The sequence below is a fragment of the Cetorhinus maximus genome, unplaced genomic scaffold, assembly GCF_964194155.1.
Source record: "Cetorhinus maximus unplaced genomic scaffold, sCetMax3.hap1.1 HAP1_SCAFFOLD_525, whole genome shotgun sequence".
Lineage (NCBI taxonomy): Eukaryota > Metazoa > Chordata > Chondrichthyes > Lamniformes > Cetorhinidae > Cetorhinus > Cetorhinus maximus.
In genome coordinates this window covers 217,802-233,682 of record NW_027596467.1, presented here as the reverse complement: position 1 = coordinate 233,682, position 15,881 = coordinate 217,802, and the positions used below count along the sequence as shown (strand labels likewise).

General features: G+C 42.0%; 1 long non-coding RNA gene across 1 annotated transcript; it reads right to left on the bottom strand.

Annotated features, from left to right (window-relative positions):
* Positions 1 to 1,180: 1,180 nt before the first annotated feature.
* Positions 1,181 to 15,395, bottom strand: LOC144673988 (uncharacterized). The gene is made up of 3 exons (XR_013574456.1): positions 15,295 to 15,395; positions 1,900 to 2,013; positions 1,181 to 1,257 (listed from the first exon to the last, which is right to left on the bottom strand). It is a non-coding gene; the product is annotated as an uncharacterized LOC144673988 (long non-coding RNA).
* Positions 15,396 to 15,881: the final 486 nt, after the last annotated feature.

Sequence of the window (15,881 nt, the reverse complement as noted above, 5' to 3'; positions counted from 1 at the left end):
TTAATTTGTTTGAATTGATTAATATTTTATCATTTTTATTCTTCTGAAGGCAATTTGACCACATTCCCGTTGCATAATCCCAGCCCTTGCCATTTTCTCACAACATGCTCTGACCATACTCTTTCTGATGCTGAACGTTCAGCACTCGGCAAAGGACTAATTTGCAGGAACTCACATCTTCACCTCAATGAATTTTTGGCACAACACCATGGTGAACTCTTCTTCAGCTGCATTTGATTCCGTGCTCAGCTCCTTGGGAAGGTGTATGCCCAACACCCCACCCCCACCCCGTTCCACGGATACCTTTAACCACCTCCAGGCTTCTACCTCAACGTGGACATCTGCCTCTTGCATATTACGTGTTCTATATCTTTTTTGAGAGCTGTCAGTGTGACATCATACAAATCAATTTCTATTGTCTTCTTACCCACTCTCAACTTTCTCGTTCTGAACTTGCTGCACTGCGTTCTCATAGTTCCAATGTTAACTTTGTTAGGAAACCTGCCGACAAAAGTGTTTTGTGGTTGTCTGGCCTACTTTCCTCTACAACATATAGGCTGAGCACTAAATCTCATACAACGCTTCCTTCCTCCCCTTCTACCATGACACCCGCACCGAAAATATGGCCATTGATTCCACGACTATCACTGTCCTCATCGCATCTGAAGGTATTCCGTCCAGAACTTCCAATCATTGTCTGCCAACCCTAGAACTCCAGCTTATACCTCCTTCCCAAAAGTTACCAACATGACACTTCAGCAGATCAATCGTGCCTGATTGTCCCTGCCTCACTCATCTAATTTCTTCCTATGTTGACTCCGTCCTCTCTCCCCTTCTCCAGTTCTTTTCCCTCCTACATCCGCGATTCCCCTGATACCCAAGGTCACATCAACAATTTTCACTTCCCTGGTCCTAACATCCTCCTCTTCACCATGGATGTTCAATAACCCTACACCTCCATCCGAACTAGTATGGCTTGAGTGCTCTTTCGCATCTTCCTTGAACAAGCGCCAGGGCTATCAACCATCCATCACCATCACCCGTCTGTCTGAATTTTTTCTCTCAATGAATAATTTCTCGTTTAACTTGTCTCAATGCATCCAAATAAAATGTGAGGCTTTTCGTTGCCTCATGTATACAGTTATGCCTGCCTCTTCGAGGGATCAGTACAGAATTCCTTGTTCCAATCACAATCAGACCTCCTCACACAACAATTTTTTGAGGTACATCGATGCAGCTTCATGCTCTCGTCCTTATCTGAGATAATAAAAATCAATTTTGCTTCAAATTTCTACCCCTCTATCGCCTTCACATGTTCCATCTCCGACATTTCCCCTCTCCTCCTTAAATTCTCTGTCGTCATTTATGGTCATAGCGTGCCCACCAATTTTCATGATAAGCCCAGTGACTCTCTCACACAACTGGACCCATGCTCCTCCGCATCATGCTTCCTGTGAAGCCTCCATCCCATTCTCCCAGTTCTCTCAGCGACTTTGCGTCTGTTACGATGATGCCACTTTCTAAAACGGCACTTCGGACATGTGTCCCTTCTTCCATCCCCGAGGTTCACCACCCACTGTGGCTCAACCGTTTCTTAACCAACTCCCGTGCCTCTGGCCTCACACCCCTGCTCCCTGCTAGAACCATGATAGGGCCCCCTTTTCCATTGAATTTGCACGAAACCTTCTCCCAATTCGAAGCATATTCCTGCACCTTTTTTGCCAGCTCCACCATGTAGAAACCACAAAAAACAGCTTCCAGTCGCCCACTCAGTCAGCATTCCGTCTGAAACATTCCCTCCGTGCTCCCTCCACACCTCGTCTATTACCCCAAATTGTCAGCCCCTTCCCACGCCATATTTCCATGCAATTGCAGAATGTGCAACACGAGATCCTTTACCTCATCACTCCTCACCGACCATCGGCACAAACGCTCCTTTCAGGTGAAGCAGCGCTTCATTTGCATCACCTTCAATTCGGATTACTAAATTCACTGCGCCAAATGTGGTCACTGCTACATTGGACAGACCAAAGTCAGAAGATTATTGCTTTGCCGGGCAACTTCAGTTTGTCCACAAGCAAGTCCCAGGCCTCCCTGTCGCTTGTCATTTCAACAAAACGTACTGTTATAACGCCCATATATCCATTCTTGGGCAGCTGCAATATTTCAGTGAAACCCAACACCAACTGGAGGAACAGGGTCTATTCTTCTCTTACAGCACCTTACAGCCATTCGCACTTAACATGCTGTTCAACAAATTCAGTTATTTAACTCTCTTCTCTATCCAAACCGCCTTTTTAATCTAATTTTCCGTCATTCACTGTTATTTCGTCAATTTATGTTGTAGTCATTTATCCATCGCTTTATACTTTATTAAGCTGCTCTGCTATCTTATTGTCCATTATTTTTCCGCACCACTGCCGCCCCCACCTTCCCCACCCCAAAAATTGTTAACTCTTACCTAATCCATGTTGTTCTATAACACAGGGCTACTCTTGCTCTGCGATTATCGCATTCTGATTTCTTACGTTTATGCGACAATCAGAGCCGTCTTTAGCACGTACCGCTACCATTAACACTCCCCGTGTCAATGTATCTTTGGCAATCTGTCCTTTGAACTCACCTATCGCTGGTTTTCTCTCCATCTCCCCTTAAACATCATAAACCTCATCAAAAATACACTTAAATTCAGCTCCCTAGAAGGATCATACGGACTCGAACCGACGGTACGGTTTCTCTCCCCACAGATGCTGCAGGACGTGCTAAGTTTTCCCAGCATTTTTTGTGTTTGCTTAAGTTTACAACAGCCGTAGTAACGGAAGCTGCAGGTTAACTTTCTACTCAGAATATTGGTCGCACTCTGACAATTGTGAGCTCGATACGATGTCGTAACCGGGATTCCAAACATATACCAATATGAACGTTTTCTCTCATAACGCTAAAGAAATCCATCAAATCGCCGCTCAAAGTGTTATTTTCCAGGAAATTTACAAAGACTCCTAAACATTTTATGACAGTGACACAACTCATCTATGTTTTCACGCCTGTAATTATTTTTGTGCACTTTTTCAAGTGCCAGATTATGGGGAATGGAGAGCTGGAAGGAGGTAAGGACGGAATGCGTGTCAGAGCTAGGTTGCAAGAAGTCAATGACAGTGTCAGAAAATGATCGGAAGATGTTAAACGACACCACGCGGCTCGTAGGATGGAATTGGGTAGCTGGAGGCATTAGGGGCGGCCCCTGTAAGACACCAAGACTGTGAATGCAGAGTGAGCGGGTGGGGGTGGGGGGGGGGGGTTGGGGTGGGGGGGGCACTTGTGAGTTTATGTGCGTTTTTGCTCGGGTTGGAGGTGTAAGGCTTGTGGTGGCAGCAGGCTAAGGAAAGAATCGGTTCATATTGAGCCTCTGTGAACAGCAGGGTTGGGACTGCCAGAGACGCTAAAGCCGAAGGCAAAATAATAATTTAATCTTACCAAAAGAAGGCACTGTCAGGTTTCTGAAGAAATCAAAGGCGGGTTGCCGCAGGCTTGGGACCGAAGGGCACGATGGGGACATTTGAGACCCTTTAGGGGCTGTACTCCGAGGCCAATGCGGTTGTGGGAATAACAACGATATGGGTCACTAGATGAAGGGTGTTGAGTGAACGCAACCTGGTTACTGCGGGACTTATTGTTAGAAGACACAGTTTGCTTGGCTGGCCATTGCTGAAAGCGACATTTCTAATTTAACTTGGTTCATTTTCGAACAAAGGATAAGTAGAAAAAATTCGGCAGTTAAACAGCGAATTGGGGAATGTCAATGAGACAAGTTCATTGCGCATAATATTTTCACAGAATACACTCGGTCGGAGTCTGGAACGTTAACTTTAAATGTTTGCGTGTCAGAGAAACATTAAATGATTTCACTGAGAAAATGCAGGAATGGAATTGTCTGATTGTGTTCCTTCATTCAGTCTAATACAGTTGCATCAGTAACAATTATAACTGGAACTGAAGGAGCGGACAGGATCCAAAAATCAGGCGAATATTGAGAAGCGCTTGTCCGTTCTTGTGGGATCAGTGCTTAATGCAACGTTATGAGTTTTTTTTGTCAGGGTAGCTCTGAATTAGGTGATGTTGTGCATTTCGAAATGTCTATCCTGAATGAAATAATTCAAAGCTGCTGACGGAATGTGTCTGTATAAGTGAGTATGACTGCGAGCAATTATCGTACATATTACCATCAGTGATGCCTCACCCCGTGTATCCCTTGGGGCCGACTTAAATGGGTCTCTTCAGAGTTGCTTCATGAAATGCCGTTCCCAGACAAGCTGACGGCGCTGTTTCTCAGAGAAATGGGTTAAACAGCTATCAAACATTTAAATTCATGTGCTAGCAGCAGCTGAATTTTCTGAACAACTAACATTTCAGTTCTTAATATTGTGAATGGCTATGAAACATATTGCTATCAGAGGTTTTATTTCTCACTGTGTGCTTTACAGAGCGTTTTTTTTTTCATTTTTAATAGTTGATTAATCAATACAGCGGCCTCTGCTATTTCACTCTTTTAGCCATTGCCCTTTATCTGTATTTCAAAATGCTTTCAAATGTTGCGATATGTAAATTGCTGAATAAGCGTATGCAGTGCATTGGACACTATTTCTGGGTTAACAGCATGAATCAGAACATCATGAGCTGTGAACATTGTTTTGTTGTGGGGCGAAATGTCTTCAATTATTTGCATAAAATTGTTTCCGGTGTTTCAGAGTGAGACAGGAGACAGTTTACATTTTTAAAACAGGCAGCGGAAACTCCGCCCTCTCCACTAGCATGCTTCCTTTTGAACTTTGATTTCATTTTTTGTTCTCTCTGTTGAATGTTGTTTCATTCTGGCACTGGCTCAGATTTACGATTCAATTGCCTGCTCAATCATTCATATCTTCTCGCAACTTCATTTTGGAAGAATTCACTGTAACTGGGCCACCCTGAAAGAAAGAAATACTTTAACTGGACGATGTATAAAGTTCACGGTTACTTTAGGGATGTTCACTGTTTTTGTACGGAGGATGGTTCTCTCCAGTTAAGTGTAAAGTTAGAGGAAGCATAGATGAAAATGACTTTCTGCTATTTGAATTGTAGGACAACCTAGCGCTGTGCTTTACAATAGCAAGATGAACATGTGTTTTATTTTGTGTGAGGTCTGTCAAGAAGAGCTATCGAATATATTTTTATTTATCTCTGCTTTGTATATGATATAAACAGATGGAGACGTGGATCGTTTGTCAACATTTTCAGCTGCACACAGCGGCTGGACAACTGTACAAACTGTGAATTGTAACGTTGAAAATCTGGCGGCCGAAAACCATGGAGAAGCCAGGTGTACTGGCGATTAACGTCATTGAAAGAAGAGAAGAGAGCTTTGGAGAGAGAGAGAGAAAGAGAGAGAGCGAACCAAATGTAGTAAGATTAACATCAGTCAAAACAATGCACAAGGTTGGACGGCTGAGATGCTCGCAGCAATTACCGACACAAATTGATTTAAAGTTGTTCAAATGGTGCTCCCACGTATAGTGAGGATTCATGGTGGACCTGCACCCCATGAGTTCAGCTTCCCATGTCATCAGTATCCTTTTTGTTTTTCGCACTGAAGCTTCATGTTCTTTCCTTAATGAATAACCTGGCATGTTAGAGTCGTGTTTTTATGTCAATTATGACAATTCATTGTTCTTTAAATTCTATCTGACAACTGATTTGAAGAAATGGCGAAATGATTTCAAGGACATTATTTAATTTACTGCTCATGAAAATTTGCTGAGGGAATTAATCACATTTGTTATGTTCCCAGATTACTGGTTCTGTAACACAAATGGGAACAGGAAATGATGTTTTACAGCCCCAACTGACCCCTGCTACTGTCATTTTTAGACAATTATTCTGTTGCAATTTATCCCTGTTTAGCTCAGCCGCCTCTTATTTTGTTCAATTTTTCTACTTCCCAAAACCCTCTCCTACAGCCTACCTTCCAGCTCGTAAATGTCATTTCCCCTCTCTTCCTTACAATCTCACTCTCTGTGTCGTTCTCCAAATTCGCCTTCCACAGGCAGCCAAAAGTTCCAATTAGCTGCCGTGTAAAGCTTCTTATTTTAAATGTTCATTATCAAAGCACTGATCGATTGCCGTAAAAGACTACAACGAAACACCTTTAATAAACGTTGTCGCTTAGACTACCGTACCCTATGACTCCAAGCCATATGAGAATTTAAATCGTTGGATTTCGCCTGTGTAAAAAAAAACCTTCTGCCTCTTGGCTGGCTCTGTAGAGTCACGCAATCCTTTCTGCGGCATCCGTAGAACTTAGCATATTTATTAAAGGAGTTCATTACTCATTAGTGACATGTTTTGAAATAAAATCCAATCAAAAGCTCAATAAAAAACAGCTTGAGTCGTATGATGAAGCAAGACAGTCGTAAATTCCACCACGGGTCTTGTCACCTCTTGATTTGTCCCCGCATCTTAACTAAAACGTCTATGCTTTATTTTTCCCCTCTCCGAGTTAAATTGGTGGTGATTGCGAACGTTTCCTGAGGAAAGTGCGGTCTGTCCAAATTTGTGAACCTGCTGGGCATGGCTGTGTCCGATTTCCCTATCGTTCTCACTGAATCGATATTGCGATGCACTGTGCTACTTTATTTCCGAGATTAGTTCCTGTAAATTACTGCTGTGAGCTGCCTTATAATCACCTTGATCTTTGCAGCCACAGTGCGTTCTATATAGTTCACAGTCGCTTTTAAATTTGACTGATTCTGGCCATTTGTTGCGAGACACTGAAAAAAAAAAAGTATTGTACCGCGAATACAGCGGCTGTGGTTCTAGGAACACTGACTGTGGAGGGCTGCTCCAAAATGTCCCATGGTATATTACAAGTGAAATAATATATAAACTTGATAATGTTCCCTGGCATGTAATATTTAAATTGTATTTTGCTAATTCACCTGCAACGTCCGCTTATTTATTCATTCTTCTGATTTTACATCTCGATGTCGCAATGATGAAGCATATTGTGTTTTCTAGTCGAATCAGACGATGACTCCTGAGTTGAAAGATGGAAGAGAATCTCAATGACCCAGAGCTAGACAGCTGAATGATGTCTATCATTTTACTTTTCAGTATATCTGGCAGATTAATTCTGTTAATTTTTAACCGTCTTGTTTATAACATTTATCTGATTTTTTATGCAGCCAGTTAATATAAAATGTCACAGAGCAGCACGTGTGTTTACATTCTTTCCCGGACTAAATTCAGAGAAAAGATGGTGAAATGTGACAAAAGCCCAAACAACTTAATTCCGAAAATTTTGAAAGTTTGATTCTACTGATGGCCATATAGCAGAAAGAGTGTCTTACCCATGTAGACTGGGCCCTGATGACTTTGATGGTCGTGCCTGACTGAATCTTCACCAAAAATGTGCAACATAACCAAGGTGGAGAGGCGGGTGGAGGTGGAGGTGGAGGTTTTGGGGCGGTGTGGGGTGGTTGTCACTGCATAAAGCTTGCGCTGTTACTAGACCCTCTAACAACTAAGTCTTTGGAGGGAGGGGCCTGCAGGATTGGGGTGCGTCTGTGAGGGGTCATTTCTATTTCTGTTGAAGAGTCACGGTGTGAAGTTGGAGTCTGTGTTTCTGCAGCGCTCTCTGCTTACCATTTATTCACCAATAATCTGTGGGGTTCGCTGGATGGGTCGGCATGTCTTCGGCATTCCTATTAGGCCTGATAAGTTTCTGCTGAGCTGCCTTCCAGAATCACTGCAGTGCATGATGCGTAGTAACACCTAAGGTGCTGTTAAGAATAGTTTCAGCAATTTGACCAATCGACAGTGAGGAAATGGCGGTTTTGTTCCCTGTCATCTTGATGAATGGCATGCAGGGGAACTTCCAGGAGGTCGTCTTCCCTTCTGGCTTTGCCCTTGTATGTCGAAGCGGTACAGGGCATGAGATTCCTTTGCCCTGTTTGAGGAGGGTTGGGGGGCCTGCTGTGCATGCTGTTGATGGTAGATAATGCTGCCAATGTGCGTTGTTGGTGGATGGAAAGTATGTTTGTGGAAAAGGGAAACAATGAGCAGGTTGCTTTGTCCTGTGTGTTACCAAGTTTCTTGAACTTTGCTGGACATAAACTCATTCAGGCAAGTGCAGTGCATACCATCACACTCCTGATTGTACGCTGTAGATGATTTACAGAGGAATCAAGAGGTGAGTTATTTATTGCCGTGTTCCAAGCCACGTCCCTGAATTTGTAGGCACAGTAATTATATGGCTAGACGTGATGTAGAGTTGTAAATGTGTGCTTGCTGTCTTCGTGTGGTTCTATCTTTTAGCCAAGTAGATAAATGTTTGGACGGGAAATTTGTGTGCGGTCCCCATTTGTGTGTTCCAATGTGGGAATTCACTTTGAGAGGGTAACGGTGTTTGGGGTGTCATTATGAAACGCGGATTTTGTTTAGGGATATTTCTCAGTCAGGTTGAACCTGTTATGGGCGGGGCCGCCGCATGGGGAAGGATAATTGTGTTTTGGGATGTGTTGCTGAGTTTGAATAGGCACACAGCCGTATCATTGTGGGGAGCATTGTGATTTTGGAGTGAAGTTACGGTGTGAGCAGGGGTGTTTGCATGAAGTCGTTTCTGTGTGTGAGCCTATTCCTGTGCCGGGTTTGTTTGCAGCATGTGGGACTCCATGTGTGCAGTGGGTTTCTCGCTATTCGTGAAGAACTTTACAGATTTCTGGATGTGGATTAGATCTCTATAGTATCAAAAAGTCCTTGTCCCCTTGCGTCTGCACTTTGATTTTTGCAATGTGAATACTCTCCTCTTTTAAAGGCCATGATTGTTTCTCCCCCCAGCACAACCTCAGGGATTGTCTTGCAGGCCAGAAGTTCTCGCTATTTCATCATTTTCAGTGTCCTTAAATGGGAGCCCCATAATTTGCAATCACGTCACCATGGGGAAAACCTTTCCTCTGTCTAGTGTGCACAGAATCCACACTGTCTTGAACACCAAGGTGACATCTCCAATGTGTCGCCTCACCTCATAGGAGAACAAATCGAACTTCACACACCTAATCAGATATTTGAATTCCGCCACTTTGAACCACCATTTCTCTTTCCTCTGTAATGCTTTCATATCATTGATTTTGTATAGCGTTCAATACTGCACACACTACAGTTGAATCTGAACTATTTTTGTTTACATCTTTATCATGACTGATTTTTTCTTCTAATCAATAAGCCTGTTAATAGAACACAAAACGTGTATGCTTTATCATCACAGTCTATCAGATTCAGTAATTTATGGCAATATAGTAGCCTTCTCTACATGGAATCAAAATATTTATTACACCCATTATTATCTATGTTCTCTCCTCCAGGTCCTTACAAAGTTACTCACTTCATACGTTCGTATCATTGGCAAATTTTGAAATTGTGTGTTTACACTCTATTTTCTGACAACATTAAATAATTGTAAAAGCAGGCGTTTAACGTTGATATGCTAATTGATTTATGAGGTGATGGGGATTGGGAGTTATCATACGTGGAATGCTTGGTCAGACTAGAGGGGGATCCCATTTAGAATAATGAGAGATGATTTTACTTACACATGTTATGTCCTGATGGAGATTGACATTGTTACGGCTGAATGGAAATTTCGACTCTTGGAAGAGCTAAGCACTGGATTGCAAGGCTCAAAAAGTAAGTTTCCTACCATTTCAGACGCAGGTGAGAAGATTTTTTCCCTCAGGTGGTCGTTGAGCTTCGAATGACCCTTGTCCGAAGAGCAGTGGCAGCAGGGCCAGTGCACATATTTTAACGCAAATGCAGAAACACACTTGATTAACAAGGGAGTCAAAAGTTGATCGCGGGGTGGTGAAATGTGGGGTAGGGGCCACAATATTATCAGCCATGATCTTATTGAATAGCAGAGCAGGCTCTAGTGGCAAAATGACCTACTGTTGCTCCTAGTTACTGTGTGTGCGGAATATGTTATTTCTGAAGAACGCCTACTTGCTGCAGTTTCTGTATGAGAATGCGAGAGGGGGTAATTCTGTGTGGAGAGAGATCTCTGTTTTATGATGTTTCACTGTATGGGTGGTCTGAGGACGGCGCTAGTGTGCGTGAATGGGGAGAAGTCCTCTCTGTGGAGCAAGGCTGAATCAGCAAGACTGAAAAATAGTTTTAAACACCACCTTATCCTCCTCCTTCTGTCTACCTTCTTTCCTGTGCACCTCTTTTTCTGTTATCAAACTCTGGCCATATTTCATACCGGGTCCGATTTCTAAAACAAAAACACCGCCCAATACCACTCAAATGCTCAAATTCGGCTCCCTTGTCCATCTCAGTGTCTCATCACTTGCGGAGCGAGTGTTACATATGAATTACAAACATACCTCCTGCTGCCGTGCAATCAATGAAACTTCAAAGAATATCTTCCTGAATATAACTCAACCACCTTTATCCCAGATGAAACCTGATTAAGTTGCTTCATTTTAACATCAAGCTATAACCTGTCTTCTCGGAAAATAAAGAAGAAGATATGAAATTATATTTTTTTTAAAAAGCACTGGAAATGCCTGAGAACAACTCTGCTCATCGGGTAGCATATGTGGAGAGGGAAACAGAGAAAAGCTTGTGTGTCCAATAACACTTATTTCTTAGGAACTGGAGAGAAGTGGAATTTCGATGATCTTAAAGCTGGTGCAAAAAAAAAAAATGAAAGGGCAGAGCAACAGATTATGAGGCCAGGGATATGCTAGAGGGTAGGAGAGATTATAGTAGAAAGATTCACTGGAACACAAGACAAAGGGAATGACAATCAATTTGCTAAAGTTTGATACTTTTGACTAGACAATTTTTCGATAGCACAATAAATGTCATCAATGTTTCAAGCAAAGTAAAACGGTGGCAGAAAATGGCAGAAAAATGCGCCAGCTCTGTCTAAAAGCAACAAGAATAAAAAGTTGAAGTTGTCAATTTCAATCGTTCATACAAGAGGATATAAAATGCATCATTGGAAGATAAGGTGTTGTTCTTCCAGCCTGCACTGGCCTTCATAGGAACATTACAACAGGCTGAGGACAGAGATTTGAGTATGAGAGAAATCTGGTGAATTGAAATAGTAAGTGATAGGAAGATCAGGAACATTGCCTGACACAGATCATTTTATTTACCGCAAGACCATCAAATCTGCTTTTGGTCTCCCCAATGTAGACGAGAATGCATCGTGAGCAGCGAATACAGTTGAATATATTGAACGAAGTACAAGAAAATCGCTGCGTGACCTGGAGGGATTGCTTGAGGCTTTAAAGGTAAAGGGAGATGAGGTAAATGTGTAGTTAATACAGCTCCTTCGATTGTAAGTGAGAGTGCTCTGGAAAGGCAATAAGGTGTTATACGTGATAGCGTAATGCACCAAGGTGTCACAGAGTGAGCTGTTCCTTTGGAATGTTTACAGGTTAGTGAGGAGTGATGTGTTTGCTGCTGGCATCATGCTATAAATCCTGGAAGTGGCGTAGGCTGCTGGGGTGGAGAATGATTTCGAAGGGAACCACGTCCTAGTTTCAGGAATGATGTGTGCAGAATTGCTGGATATGCATTGTATAGGTTTCAAGGGACACAGAGTGGGGTTTGCTTGTCTGGGGAAGAAGGGAGGCTTCTCAGGATGTTAATCCTGAAAGGTAAATTCATCAGATAAGTGGGAGGCAGGAAATTTGGGATTAGAAGATAATCCTTAACGAAAGACACATGTGAAGATTAAGAACCGAGACAGATGTGGAAATCGGTGGGTTTGTAAAGAATGTTCGTGGACAGCCTATCGTCAGCAATTGAGACAGGAAAGTTACGGAACATAGGTATCGGAGATGGATCATGTGAAGGTGAAAAAGGGATGAAATTTGATGCAAAATTTGTGTCCTATATTTTTCTCCAGACGTTCAGGCGAAAACATAAAATTCCACCAAAACAGCCCTCGATCTTCCAGAAAAAACAAAGAGAAAGAACCCTGTGATTGGGACTGAGGCGGACTTAGTTTAGGAACGTCGAATATGACCACCCCAAGAAATGGCAGATGTAACAGAGGTCCATGCTGGCAACCATACCAACACCGATGTTAGTTCAAATGTGACTTGAGAAAAAGCTTTATTAACGCAGTGAGTATTTGTGGTTTGGAATGCCATGCCTGGAATTGTGGTGGAGGAAGGTTCAATAGAGGCATTCAAAAGGTCACAGGATGATTATTTAAATGGACACAAATGCGCAGGTTTTCAGGGAAAAGACAGGATATAAACAAGAAGTTAAAATGTCCAGAGAGCCATTGTAGACGCGATTTGTCTAAGGGGTCCTTCTACGCCTTTACTGTTTGTTGATTCTGTTATTCCTATTTTGCAGAAGGAAAATAAAAATACGTTAATATCTGTTTCGTCAATGAGAGAACGAGTTCAGCTAAGCTGTGGTGGGTGGTGGTGGATGTGGACTGTTCAGGCCTCTGTTCATTGAGGACACCGAGAGCCCTCAAATCGCCCATGCGGAGCAGGGAGGTATAGAGGGATTGGATTGACATCGTGAAGAGTGGCGATTAGTGCCAGGTAACTGGAAAATATTGAGGTGATGTAGGGCGCGTGAATAATCAAAAGGTTTGGTAGGAGGCTTATGCACAATAAGTAGAAAAATAGAGCCTAATGTGAAGAAATAATTTAATCGTGGTAAGCACTGCTAGAGACAATGTTTTTAATAAGACTGCCCTTTATGGGAGTATAAATGATGCAGGTTCAAGTGGGCTATAGAGTTGTGACACCATGAGGCTGGTGACTTTAGAGGGCAGGTCTTCTTTGGAGTTGAGGTCAGTGGCAGGCTGAAAACTATGACTTGATATTAGTTCGTGGGGTTTTGTTCCAGGTTGGGTGAAAAAGAAGTGTCTGAGTTTTGGTCCGCAGATTCTGCAAGGACGTGGACACATGCGCACCAAATTGAATGTGTCAACTTTGTTTTTTTGTAAATTGTATTAATGTCAATTACTGAACACAGTGTCACAAATAACTAGATGTTGATGAACTCTTTGATTCAGAGCCAAGCTCACAGAATAGCCAAAAGTAATGTACTTTCCGGTGTGAAACTACACCGACACTCGGCCATATACTGGCATAATTACTTATAAACTGACATTGTGATTATAAAGTAACCAGAAAGATGGAAAATTATAATCACCCCCAAAGTTATCCAGAGTATTCAATCCTGGGCAATAATTACATATTTACTCAATTTTTGCAAAACAAACTAAAACCAAGAGATGACCTGTAACCCAAACTAATTGAAGAGCCAGACATTTTCGCCCTGCCGATACACTGTCCCAATGATTAGCACGTTATCCATTGAAATTAAACTGTTCGATCTCCTCCAAACTAGCACTGAGACATTATGTACCCAACTGTCATTAAACTAACTTGCTACCCATAAACTGCCTATACTCAAAATGGACAAGCTCTCAACAAACGAACCTACATAAAACCAATAAAATAACGTTAACTTCGAGCAGTCCAAAAACTGCCATTGTCGTCCAACAACGCAAAAAAGACACATTCTGGACTGTTGAAATAGAAGATGAAGCACCACTGATAATAACAAGCTGTACTGACACAACTCGCATATTGGGATCCTTCAATATGTACCAATAATCTAGCGGAACACCCGTAAACTGATACTGCGCCAGTTCACTTATTTGGAGCCATAAATCTATGGGCAATGGCAGACTGACACAAAAAGAACAAAGTAACTCAAAAATATCTACCCAAACCAATGTCGATGTCGTTAATCGTATACTCATTTAATATAATTTTAATAACTGCAAAGCAATGCACTATCAATTAACTGAACTACTCCAATAAAGCGAATAATCACTAATTAAAAACGTATGTAACGTTACATGACACATTGAGCTGTTTAAAAATACAGGCACAATAACATGATCAATTAACATTGAGTATTCAACTAGCGCTCATAATGAAATATCAATAATGAAGTAATTCAGCCATTGGTTTAACCTGAACCCACTAACTATATCAGCTTCCTGATTAAACCTTAGTCATCTTCTGAAGGCTGACTCTCATCAATCAGCTGCGCGTATGAATGCCCAAAAACAGCAAATTGAATCAAGTACCAATTCAAAAATACAGGCGAAAACTGTGTGAACACAGGCAAGATCGTTGCACGGCCTTCGCCGGAAAGCCGGGGAAGAGGGTGGGCCAACTTCAAACCGGTTTGAATTTTAGGCAGAAGAATTGCGTGGACTTCGAATGAAGGCTCTGGATTATTTGGGATTAATGAGAAAATGTTTCGAACATTAGCTTGACTCATTTATTGGCTTTAAATTATGGCTCGGGATGATTAGGGACTAACAAAGAAAATTTCCATTGTTGCCAACGCGCATGATTTTTCTACTAAACATCTACTTTTAATCAGTCTGTGCTGGAGAATCGGTTTTTCCTGATGTGTTGTTAAGAGAGAAGAATTTGGCGACCTTGAATTTGAAACACATTCACATATTGGATATAGGTAAACGCCAGGCACTAATCAAAGCAGCAAAACCTACTGGCCGAAAGTCCGCCAGGGGGACAGAAAGCAGGGAGCGATATTAAATGCTCGTTGATTTTACATGAAGCAGCAATCCAGTACTGCCCCGAAGGTGTTCTCATATTTAGGCATTACATTCATCATCAGAAGTGAAACATTAAATCCTTCAGCACTGTTTATAAGCAGTGATCATGCAAGCCAGCAAATGGCAAATTAGATCTTGCATGATGGTTTGCTAAGTGATATATTTTCCTGGTAAATTGACAGGTGGCAAAATATAATTTATATAAAGGGAGAAATGCAAATACCATGTGAAAACTAGTATTCCTTGCTGATTCAACATCCAAAAAAATGACTTGAAGCACACGATGGTTAAAAAAAACGAAGCACCTGATACAATAATTAAACCTCACTCGCCACAGCAAACAGCTCAATGTCCAAATATTATTTTTACTGAGCACCAAGCAACTGATTTAGAATTCATCACTTAACAAAGTTACAACGACGCATCAACTCACCCCTCGCTAATAAATGAATACAATGTAGAAAAGCTAACCCAGCGCTCTGAAACTGACCTAGCATCTCGGAAATCCTCCAGTGATTATCACTTTTCATATTATCAAGCCATCCATTACAATTTAAATTGATGCACTGCACCCTGGCCCAGAACCATTAAAAACATTCAGCACCCAAACAAATGAGGCATACGCGCTGTCCGAGGTAATTTATAGTCCTCATTGAAATCCTATCCGTAAAGTGCTGCCCCTGGTCTGCTTTGGGGAGTTTGGCTACAGCGAATTATTTATTTTTTTCAGCAGAATACCGGGCCGCCGGTAGCTTGAAGGCGGTTTTGGTGATGAAGCTGACGTTAGTGTTGGGATTTGGGGGCGGGGTGGGGGCGTTGTTAAATGCCGACATGCAGGCTATAGATTTTCACAGCTTGAGCAATGGCAATAGTCGGTTAAAACCGACAAGGTAGACGTTTTGTTTGTAGCACACGCCAGACTGTCTCGACAGTTTACCCACATCTTATTCCCTGAACAACTATTAATGACAATGATAAAAACAAAAAGCTAAAAGCTACTGCGGATGCTGGAAATCCAAAACAAAACAAAAACAGAATTACCTGGAAAAACTCAGCAAGTCTGGCTTCTGGCCCTTCGGCAGAAGGGCCATGGAGGCTCGAAACGTTGACTGATTTCTTCTCCGCCGATGCTGCCAGACTTGCTGAGTTTTTCCAGGTAATTCTGTTTTTGTTTTATTAATGACAATGGTTAGGCTTATTTGCAGGTGAC